The sequence below is a fragment of the Xyrauchen texanus genome, chromosome 45 (assembly GCF_025860055.1).
Source record: "Xyrauchen texanus isolate HMW12.3.18 chromosome 45, RBS_HiC_50CHRs, whole genome shotgun sequence".
Taxonomy (NCBI): Eukaryota; Metazoa; Chordata; class Actinopteri; order Cypriniformes; family Catostomidae; genus Xyrauchen; species Xyrauchen texanus.
In genome coordinates, this window is record NC_068320.1 from 3,378,711 (window position 1) to 3,391,458 (window position 12,748).

Below are 12,748 nucleotides of genomic sequence, written 5' to 3' on the forward strand. Positions count from 1 at the left end.
TCAACTGTATCATTTCTTCCACGTTGGGTCCATTCTTGGTGCTTTCCTTCAGTCAGAGCAGTCAATGCTGAATTGGAGTTTCCGGGAGTCACTTGCGAGTCTCCCATGGTAACACTGTGGGTGGCATTGAGGGTAATGTAGTTCTTCATCATGAAATCGACAGCTGAACCATGGAACCAGATGTTTCCAAGCTTCATTTTTATTATTACAATCATTAATCATTACTTATAATAATAATAATAATAATTATTATTATTATTTCTACAGTGAGGATTATATTTGACTATACAGTTATAATATATTTCTGTTGCAATTTCTTCAATTTCAGGCGTTTATCTTTTATTATGAATCGTGCTTTTATTTTGACGTGTATTTTTGATGGAGATTTAACTTCTCTGGATAAACAGTTTGCTAAATGGCCCAGTGCGATCGATAAAACACAAATGCTGTGATTTAATTATATTAAAATAATGCTTCAGAGTGGATTAGTGCTCTGTCATGTCTGTGGAGTCCGTCAGGGCTGTTTTAAGGTTGTCCTGTGCCCCGGGCTTATCGTTCGCTGGGCCCCTGTCAGTCGTCATAGCGGGTGGAAGGTTTACACTCTGATCATGTGCTACACTGACGGGTTTAGATGTTGCGCACTCTCTATATGTTTACATCAGCGTCTCCTGCAGAATGTGTTTACATACGCCCTCCCAAGAACATCAATGGGAAAATACAGCGAATAATAAGCGAGTGAGCATTTGAAAGCAGTCGTGTGTCAGTTAGACAGTGTGGGTAATTAATTCGGTTCTCAGTACTGTTGAATTGTTACATCTTTTTTATTTTAGTGCCGACTTGGTACCGAAGTACCGGTACTTTTGACAACACTACTAACAACTAACACTTTACAAAATGCATTAGATAACGTCAACTAACACTTAAAAATAAACTTGTCTTTACAGTATTTATGTCTAGTGCAATGTTAATAATAACATCGCACAAGACAAATCCTGTAAAGACATGTTATTTTTAAGTGTTAGTTGATGTTAACTAATGCATTTTGTAATGTTCCTTTTAAATGAAAGAAAATGTATTCTTATAGGCTGTTGTATAAACCAACATTAAACACTTTAGAGGCACTGTTCCTTGTTAGGTCACATTAACTATTTATCTATAAATGAAAATAAACCAAGATTAATAAATGCTGTAAAAGGGTGTTGTACATTGTTAGTTGACATTAGCTAATGCATAAAGTAATGTTTACTTGTACACACTTTAAATGTTAATAAACGTGTTAGTATATGTATAAATTAAGATTAATAAATGCTGTAAAAGTGTTGCTCATTGTTAGTTCATGTTAACCAAGACATTAATTAATGTTAACAAATGCAACCTTATTGTAAAGTGTTACCAATTAATGAAAGAATTCACACATTTATTCAGTATACAGCCATGGCCAAAAGTATTGGCAGTGACATACATTTTGGGTCAAATGGGACTTCCAAATGTACAATGCCACAAGCATACCTCAAGTTGTGGCAACATGGCTTAAGGACAACAAAGTCAAGGTATTGAAGTGGCCATCACAAAGCCCTGACCGCAATCTGATAGAAAATTTGTTGGCAGAACTGAAAAAGCGTGTGCAAGCAAGGACGACTACAAACCTGACTCAGTTACACCAGTTCTGTCTGGAGGAATGGGCCAAAATTCCAGGAACCTATTGTGAGAAGCTTGTGGAAGACTACCCAAAATGTTTGACCCCAGTTAAACAATTTAAAGGCAATGCTACCAATTACTAACAAACTGTATGTAAACTTATGACCCACTGGGAATGTGATGAAAGAAATAAAAGCTGAAATAAATCCTTCTCTCTACTATTATTCTGATATTTCACATTCTTAAAATAAAGTAGTGATCCTAACTGACCTAAGACAGGGAATGTTTTCTACGATTAAATATCAGGAATTGTGAAAAACTGAGTTTAAATGCATTTGGCTAAAGTGTATGTAAACTTCTGACTTAAATTGTATTGCAATACAAACAACTGCAACACAATGAACTGTAAGCTGTTAAGAGAAAATATTGTATTGTTTGTCTTCTATGCGGTGCCTAGTAGCAGTCACGTGACAAATGAACGAAATTCTGCTTGGAGATGATCTAATCAATTCTGTTTCCTGTAGAGTCTGTGCGGCTGTCACCTGACTAATGAACAAAATTACTTGAATAAAGTTTCATTCATTTTGCTGAACTAAATCCAAATATCCAAGTCAGTAAACTGTTTTGATATTTTCCTCCCTACTACTTTCAAGGCGAGGTATTTGACAACTCAAAAAAGCCTAACATGAGGGTACACTGATGAAAATGGACTCAATCATGTTGTCCAAAACATTGAAAATCGGGGGTAAATAGGGAAAACACAGACTGATCCGCTGTTTTTATGTGATGTTATCAAAAATGTCTCATTTCAATAAAATATTTATGCTAATTTATTTCTATGCTATCAAAATGGATGTCGCTCCTATTCTGTGGACTGTATTCCACTACAGTTATAATTGAAATCATTGGTAATTAGAATACAGTTACATTTCAGTTAAGTATTTTGATTACTGAAGAGATTACTTTGCATTTTATTGTCATTTGTTTCATTTAATATTTAGTCCTTTCAGATGGAAAACATTTATACATATAAATGATGCGATGTGATCAAGAAAATTCACGTTGGATAATAATAATGTTTTTTTTCTAATAAGACCTTTTGATATTAGGGCAAAAATCATATTCTTCATAATAATTTTTGTATTGTTTTACTGTAAAAATCCGTAAGTCAAGATCAGTTTGATCTATCTTGTTTTAGAAACAACACTGCATAAGATATTTGGGTTTTTCAGATAATGTACTTTTAACATGTGTATTTTGTTTTACTTACATTTACATTTATTCATATGGCAGACGCTTTTATCCAAAGCGACTTACAAAAGAGGAAAACATCAGCGAATCATCTTAAGGAGACAGTGGTACAAAAAGTGCCATACTACTAAGTTTCACTATCATCAGAATAGTATACAAAACAGATTTAAGTGCAACAAGAAATGTAAATAATTTGTATTTATTTTTTTTTTATTTTTTTTGACCGGTTAAGTGCTTTTGGAAAAGATGTGTTTTTAGCCGTTTTTTGAAGATAGAGAGTGAGTTAGCTTCCCAGATTGAGTTGGGAAGGTCATTCCACCACCGTGGTATGATGAAACTGAAAGTCCGGGGAAGTGTTTTGGTGCCTCTTTGTTTTGGTATGAGAAGGCAACATTCCATAGCCGACCGCAGGCTTCTGGTGAGAACGTAGCTCTGCATAAATGTTTTTAGGTAAGCTGGAGCAGACCCAGTGATTGTTTTGTATGCCAGCATCAGGGCCTTGAATTTAGTATGTGCATGAACCGGCAGCCAGTGGAGAGAGAGACAAAGAGTGGTGTAACATGTGCTCTCTTAGGTTCATTAAAGACCAGATGTGCTGCTGTATTCTGGATCATTTGGAGAGGTCTAATAGCACGTGCAGGAAGGCCTGCAATGAGAGCGTTACAGTAGTCCAGTCTAGTTATGACAAGTGATTGAACGAGCAGTTGTGTGGCATGTACAGAGAGGAAGGGTCTTCCTGATATTGTAGAGTGTAAATCTACATGATCTTGCAGTTTTTGAAATGTGGTCTGAAATTTGGCTCATCATCAATGGTTACCCCTAGATTTCTGACCGTTTTGGAAGGCGAAACTGTAGTTGGACCCAGCTGCACGGTGATGTTGCGTTCAACACAGAGTTTTTATAGTCAAAACAAGTGAAAAAATCTACCAGTGCTGAAGATGTAATCCAAAGTGTTAAGAATCCGTTACTGACCTTGAGTAATCTAACAGAATACGTTACAAATGACATTTTACAGCATGTATTCTGTAATCTGTAGTAGAATACATTTAAAAAGTAACCCACTCAACCTTGTGGATATGTATGGAGATGTGGTATGCATGTACTGTATATGTATGTATATACACTGCCTGGCTAAAAAAAAAAAAGTTACTGTTTTTGGATTAGCATAAGCAGATACTTAAGAGCCTATGATTTGATTATCATTGCAGTGATTAATATGTTACAGCTTGCAACAATTCTTTTAACACTTAATCTTCTAATCGGGCAGTGGTGGCTCAGCGGTTGAGGCTCAGGGTTACTAACCAGAAGGTTGGGGGTTCAAGCCCCAGCACCACCAAGATGCCACTGTTGGGCCCTTGAGCAAGGCCCTTAATCCTATCTGCTCCAGGGGTGCTGTATCATGGCTGACCCTGCACTCTATATGTGAAAACTAATACATTTCACTGTATATATGCAAAAAAAACTGTGTGTATAAAGTGTGACCAAAATAAAGGATTCTATCTTAAACAATCATGCCGGAAGACATATCCCGTGGTTGTGGAAAATATGTTACTGTGTTTCAGAAGCGGCAAATTATTGGCTTGTATTAATAAGGAGATTGCTAAAATCACTGGAATTGGGTAAAAAATCGACAATAGAACTCATGGCTATGTTTTATGGTGAACGTAAGAGCATCTCCACATGCAACGAGAACTTGCAGGCTTGGGACAAAGCATCTGTGTGGTCACTTGTTAGTGAGGCTAATCAGAAAAATACTACTTCAGTTTGCTAGGGAGCATAAAGATTGGACTGTTGAGCAATGGAAAAAGGTCATGTGGTCTGATGAGATGTACCTTGTTCCCAAGCGATGGGTGAGTCAGGCCAAGAAGGGAAACGAATGAAGCCATGCACCTGTCATTGATAGTGCCCACTGTACAAGCCTCTGGAGGTATTGTTATGATCTGGAGTTGCTTCAGTTGGTCAGAACCGCCTTAAGTTCCTCCCAAGCTATGCCCACAAGGAAACTGGGGACCAGTTGGTCTCCATATAAACATTGATTTCAGCTTTTAACATTTGTTGAAAATCAGGATTTTGCAAAAGGGATACATTTAAAGCACCAACGATATGATATTTATTTTTCTCCGTATGTGGCAACACCTCTAAACTCACCAGGGTGTGATCTGAATCAAAGTGGTTTCCAATTGAGCAATCAACAACAGATGAAATGAGGGACTTGGATATAAAAAAAAAAATCTATTCTGGAATAAATCTTATGGACTGATGAAAAAAATGTATAGTCCCTACCAGATGGGTTCAAAAGTCTAGATATATATATATATATATATATATATATATATATATATATATGTATATATGTATATGTATATGTAAGACCAATGCTCTAGGGGGCTTGCACACGTTTGCTTCACTATGATCAAGGACTTCAAAAGATGAAAGTCTCCTCACAAATTTTATATCATGAGGGGTGCCAGCGGATTGCAAAATCCCTTCAAGATCAATAAAAAAGCCCTGTTCATCAAAGTTAGGTGCATAAATATTAGCCAAAATCAACATTTGCCCCTTAATATCTGCTAAAACAATAATAACTCTTCCTACTTTATCTCTATTCTGAGACATTTGAATTGTAGATGTTTACTTATCAATGTAATGACTCCCCTGCTCTTACTTGAGCCAGCACTAAAGAAAACACCCCATATCTTCCCAGATTTTTCAGCTTCCTGTGGGGAAACATGCATTTTTTGAGGAAACACAATATCATATTTCTTACGTTTAAGAAAATAAATGGCATTCTTTTTATAGGGTGCCTGAACCCATTAACATTCCATGTGTGGAGAGACAATCCGACATTGTGACATGTTGGAAAAAATTGATTGTGTGTCAAACTAAATTATAAAGACCACCTTCCAACATTAGCACAACAGTCAAACCCCAAACTTTCCTCAGAACAAAACAAACCGATAAAAGGAAAATGTGCACATTAACCCCCTGCACGACTGCGCCAACCAGCGTCCATTCCTCTAAACTCAAATAGTCTACGAGAGTCCCCTCGACAACTTTGTCATCGGATTGCTCAAGTCCGGTGCTTCTATACAAATTTTGTGAGGCAGAATTACATAACAGAATGTAATCTATAAATATAGGCAGAATAAACACAGAGAACGTGTAGATTCATTCACAAAACTGTCTCGAAGGTGTGTTCCTCCACAAAACAACTCCAGCCCCTAGCGAAACCAGCACACACACAAAAAAGGCTTTCTGTTTCCTCAGGCAGCCCAACGAATGTTTAGTGAGCTGGCTGTTCATAAGTGCAGCAGATGACCTAATCATTCCAAAGTCCTGTAAAAAATACACCACAAAATGAACTCCAACCAATTGGAGGCATAAGCACAAAGAATGAACAGATTCATCCTCAACACTGTCCCAAAGGGAGTTATTCTACAAAACAAATTTCCTGCCGCTAGGCGGAACCAGCAGAAAAAGAAACAAAAAATCCTTAGTTTCTATTCTCAATTTGGCTGGGAACATAAGAGCAAAATCGATCTTCCGTTGATTTAAGAGTTTCTTGCATTACTTGTATCTATCATGTTTCTCTTAATGTTTCTCTCGTCAAAGTATGGGAACAAGAAAATGCTGTGGTTTTTCCAAGAGAGCTTTCCTTTGCTCTGCATAACAAGATCTTAATCGGATCTCAGAAATTTGGCCAGAATTGATCTGGGCCTGTCTCCATCAGTGGATCTGCAAGCCGAGACTCCGTGAGCTCCCTTGATTTTCAGCTTATGGCCTGTTATGTCAAGCAGTCTCCGGAAGAACTCCTCTAGGAATTTAACCATATCTCTGCCGCCTTCATGCTCAGGAATTCCAACAATTTGGACATTGTTTCGCCAATTACGATTCTCCAAATCCTCCAGTTTTTCCAAAATATCTTTGGTCACTAGCGGATTAGCTGCTAATTCCGTCTCAAATGATTCCAGATAATCGATCCGTCTCTCGACATCCCCGATTCTTGTAACCAACTTTCCATCGCAATAATTGATAGACGTATTACAGCAAGATCCTCTTGAAGTCAGCAAAAACTTTCATCAGCATCACAGATATGCTCGCCAGTTGCTGCTAGATTTCTCGCGCCGCACCGTCCAAACGGAGTCCCTGGTCCAAACCCGTCCGAGGCACCAGCTTGAGCACGTAAGTGTCTTTTAATATCTTATTGAGCCCGAGGATTTTGAGTTCTTTGACATGTTGACTTCAAAGAACAGATATGTAGCAGGGTGTATTGAATATAATTAAAAACTAGCAAAGTGAGCAGAGCTCGCCGTTTACACATCTGCTCCTTGCATGGCGTCACTTGACTCAAAACACATTTATTTTAAATGCTAACAGTTGCCTACACTTGCACACATGGTTGGCACTATGGGCACAGGGCAGCAACATTCTCTAGGGCTGCACAGGTCGGGCACTTCCTTTGCTGACATGTGATGCATGCAGCACGTTTGGGACCATTTAGTTCTCTATTCTGCGTCTGGATTTTAACATTTCTTTAACTTTTTTTAAATATTTTTTTTTAAACATTTACACAGTTCCAACAGGAAGTCATATGATAACAGTAGTAATGTGTTGTATTTTATACATTGGCAGTCTGTCAGAGAATTCAAGGAAAGCTGAACCTCCTCAAATGTATTCAAAATGTATGTAACAACTAAAGTGATTACATTAACAGTTGTTATGCTCAATTGAACTACTAATGTGCAGAATTCAGATACATATAATATGAAAGCATGTATTTAATTTGTATATTTAGTTCATAGGCGGTAGGCTGGGCGAGTTTTAATCACACAAGTCTGACAGCATCCAAGTTCCGCTCCGTAAACGTACAAATCAAAATGGATTTTCAAAGGATGCAACAGCATTTGTTGGCCCCTATAAATTCCGTGATGCAGAAAACACGGACGGAATTGCATAATCCAGTCATATAAAGAGAATGAACTATTAAATGCGGAATGTCACATATTTGGGATCAAATGAATGTATAAATGCTTAATTAATTAAATTAAAATTGTAAAATGTCCTAGTGTGGTGATTAGTGTGAGATTTTAATTAAACAAATAGCCATACGGCAGGGGTCAGGATCTATTTTTCACTAAGGTCTAGTCCACACTAATATGTTTTCGTTTGAATACGCCATCATCTTCTCTCTGTTTTGGCCTTCCGTTCACACTGAGACCGAGTTTTTGTCTGCGAAAACTGAGCTTTTTGAAAACGCACTCCGAAGTGGATACATTTGAAAACACCATTTCTGTGTTGCAGTGTGGACTGAAAACGGATGCTTTGGGAAAATGATGATGCAATTTTAATTATGTGATCTATCCAACCAAAACAGTCAAGATGGCGGCCCATGTAATAGCGCCGCTGTTGTGCCTGATACTCACTTTGGTAGCGTTGTTAAAAAATAAATGTCACTTTGTACAACCTTCACATTGCATTCTTTCAAAGGTGAAGGGAACTTAATCTGAATTGGTGTCCGGCGACGGAACTCGAGGACAATTGCGTTTCAGACCGTACATGCAGAGGGATTTTCCGCTTGAGCAGTGCCACGATTCAAGTATTTTCATATGTTTCAGTGTAGACGAGCAACTTTTGGAAAATTCTTTAAAACATTAGTGTGGACAGAGAGCGTTTTGAAATGAAAACGCCGGTTTCAAATGTATCCAGAGTAATGTAGACGTAGCCTAAGGAGCACGTTTGATTTATTTTTGGTTGATGCATTTTTTTCAAAAGGGCCATAGCACAAACAAATAATTTACTATTTTCAAAAACCATGTTTTTCAATAAATAATATGTTTATATTGCCCATAAACTACTCAAAAACAAATTTGCTTAAATTAATAGGTAACATGTTGCAATATGGAATTGATTACACGTGTTTGTGCAGGTTTCCATAAAAAAAATTGACTTCCCTTTTGGGCTGGGCAATATGTAAAACATATTTTAATGATAATCGCCTTTAAAATATCACGATATCTGATTATATGGTCAACCCCCACCAAGGGTCGGTGAATGTTTTTGCTTTATTGATTTTGCATTCAAAATTAAATAATTTATTGAAACACGAAACAAACGGCATTTCTAAATTCAAATTGCTCTTTCAAACTAAATGAAAAAGCAATTCAAATTATGAAGCGATTAAAAAATCTTCTATTTAACCACCTCCCCAAATCCAAACATTTACCGTCTCCAACGTCACGCAAGTATCCCCCAATGACAAGAGGAGAAAAATTACTAATAACGTACAAATTAAGAACTTAAGACAGTTATTCATAATTATGGCGTATCTCTTCAGTGAGTTGATGTAAGCTGGAATGGGGTCCTCCGTTCATTTTTAAACTAGTTGATGGCACTCTGATTTATTTGATCTACTCTTCTTGCGATGTTGGTGATCGGATTGGATTGAGATTGGAGCCATTGTATTGAGCAGACGCAGTGTGATGTTCACTAAATGTGTTCCACATAAGAACGTCATACAGGTTTGATTTCTGGGTGAACTGTTCTTTAAACTAGTATTTTGTGGTACGTATTCTCATGTTTCGCAAATGGCAAAGAATTGAATTGGCCCTGATGTGTAAATTAACATAAGTTACACTAGAAAAATATATATAACAATTTAATACTAGAATTTATACAAATGTTTCAAATGTATCTGTTTTCTACATTTAACTTGCGATAGCAAGAATTCATGCAAATTCAATCAGTCTCCACATTATTTGCAGTAGATTGCAATTTTTTATAATTCCTGCTATTTTTCCACACACAAAAAAAAAACGTGAATCTGAGGTAATCCGATCGCATTTCTCCATGTGGCAAATAAATGCTGAAAAGCTCTCTGCATTCGGGACATATACAAATGCACAGCCGCCATTCTATCGTCTCCATAGTAACAGAGGAAGCAGACGTCATCTCATCTGTGAGCCAACAAGAATATTTGCCATTACACAAATGTTAAAGTTGATTCTAATCCTCATCTAAACATTCCACAGACAGTGTGTGTACATCACGTTGTACGGGGCCCCTTAGAGGACAGGGCGTGAAGTAGATTTGCGTTCCCTTGCAATACATTTACTGTGGTTTTACAACAATAACCATATTTTAACCATGATATTCATAATGAACCATAGTGATAAAACAGGAAAATGGCAACTATAGTAATAAAAATCATAATTTGTGGGCATCATGGTTCATCTTTGGTTTTACTACTGTAATATTGTGGTAACTTTAAAATAATGTTCCATTTGCTAACATTAGCTAACAACATTAGTTAACATGAACTAACAATTAATAATATTTTTACAGCATTTATTAATCTTAGTTAATGTTTATTTCAACATACTAACACATTTTTAAAATCAAACCATGGTTTTACTATAGTAATATTTTAGTAACCATGATCTATTAACTCTAGGCTATTGTCATATAATAATTATGTTGCAGGCTAACCATTTTATTTATGTAACTATCAAAAGTATCCATGTTCTTTGGTGGAAACATGCTTTTAATACAGTACACTGGATCCATATAGTAACCATGGTTTTACTATAGATGAACTATAGTTAATCTTGTAATCATGGTATTTATTGTAAAATAACCACACAATTATGATTTGTACCATAGTTTTTGTTTTCCTGTGTAAGTACTATGAATTTACTTTTGAAAATGGTTAAAACATGGTTATTTTAGTAAAAACATGGTATATGTATTGCGAGGGAATGCAAAACTAATGTGAGGGCACGCAAAACTATTTCAGAAAAAACTTCCTGCCCTGTCCTCTGTACACCAGAGCAATATCTCTGAAAGGTTTTGAGTAAAAAAAAATCATTAATAAAAATGTGTTTTCTCTAGTAAAATCATTTATTTTTATCCTGGGCAAATTGATTTGGGGGCAATAATGTTCATAGATTTTAGTAGCCATGACGTTTTGGTGTGTATATACAGAAATGACCTTCAAAAAAATTTTATTCACTCGAGTGAAATGTGACAACTTGCCCCATTCTACCCTACATTTTCCATTAAGTTCACCCAATAAGGATAATTATCTCATCATTTACCCATCCTTGTGCAGTGTTGAACGCATATGACTTTCTTCTGCGGAACAAAGATATTTTGAAAAGTAGTCTGTTTTGGCAGCCTGGCATAGTTTGATGTTTTGCCATTAAACAGGAAGTTGTTGTAACTCAAACATACAATGTCCAATCTGCTCCAAACTTCACATGTTTGATAAGAATCCCGTCCTGAACACTTCTATATGCCAATATTCAATTATAGTCATAGTTTACATAGAAATTACATGTTTTACACTGTGATATACTCTTAACAACATTGAAGTGCTAAAAAATGCTAAAAACAATTGGAGTGACATTCCTCTCGCACAGCAGCCCCAACGTACCCCAGGGTGCGAGGGCACATTCATCGCTGCTGGCAGCTTTAAGAGTTAGTGTTATTATTTGTTATGCTATTAATGCTGATATTGAGAATTGTCAAATTTCACTACATGCAGTATCTCACAAAAGTGAGTACAACCCTCACATTTTGTAAATATTTGAAATATCTTTTCATGTGACAACATTGAAGAAATGACACTTTGCTACAATGTAAAGTAGTGAGTGCACAGCTTGTATAACAGTGTAAATTTGCTGTCCCCTCAAAATAACTAAACACACAGCCATTAATGTCGAAATCTCTGGCAACAAAAGTGAGTACACCCCAAAGTGAAAATGTCCAAATTGGACCCAAAGTGTCAATATTTTGTGTGGCCACCATTATTTTTCAGCACTGCTTTAACCCTCTTGGGCATGGAGTTCACCAGAGCTTCACAGGTTGCCACTAGAGTCCTCTTCCACTCCTATGATGACATCATGGAGCTGGTGGATGTTAGAGACCTTTTGCTCCTCCAAGGTAGTGGTTGTCTTGGAGGTGTGTTTGGGGTCATTATCATGCTGGAATACTGCCCTGCGGCCCAGTCTCCAAAGGGAGGGGATCATGCTCTGCTTCAGTATGTCACAGTACATGTTGGCATTCATGGTTCCCTCAATGAACTGTAGCTCCCCAGACCATGGCACTCCCACCACCATGCTTGACTGTAGGCAAGACACACTTGTCTTTGTACTCCTCACCTGGTTTCCGCCACACACGCTTGACACCATCTGAACCAAATAAGTTTATCTTGGTCTCATCAGACCACAGTACATGGTTTCAGTAATCCATGTGCTTAGTCTGCTTGTCTTCAGTAAACTGTTTGCGGGCTTTCTTGTGCATCATCTTTAGAAGAGGCTTCCTTCTGGGACGACAGCCATGCAGACCAATTTGATGCAGTGTGCGGCGTATGGTCTGAGCACTGACAGGCTGACCCCCCACCCCTTCAACCTCTGCAGCAATGCTGGCAGCACTCATACATCTATTTCCCAAAGACAACCTCTGGATATGAGGCTGAGCACGTGCTCTCAACTTCTTTGGTCGACCATGGTGAGGCTTATTCTGAGTGGAACATGTCCTGTTAAACTGCTGTATGGTCTTGGCCACCGTGCTGCAGCTCACTGTCAGGGTCTTGGCAAACTTCTTATAGTCTAGGCCATCTTTATGTAGAGCAACATTTCTTTTTTCAGATCCTTAGATTTCTTTGCCATGAGGTGCCATTTTGAACTTCTAGTGACCAGTATGAGGGAGTGTGAGAGCGATGACACCAAATTTAACACACCTACTCCCCATTCACACCTGAGACCTTGTAACACTAACGAGTCACATGACACCGGGGAGGAAAAATGGCTAATTGGGCCCAATTTGGACATTTTCACTTAGGGGTGTACTCACTTTTGTT

The 12,748-nt window shown here is 37.5% G+C and overlaps 1 protein-coding gene across 2 annotated transcripts in view; it reads left to right on the plus strand.

Moving 5' to 3' along the window:
* zgc:171422 (uncharacterized protein LOC100001353 homolog) overlaps positions 1 to 12,748 on the plus strand; it is a 50,360-nt gene that overhangs the window by 11,312 nt on the left and 26,300 nt on the right. The window lies entirely within an intron of this gene.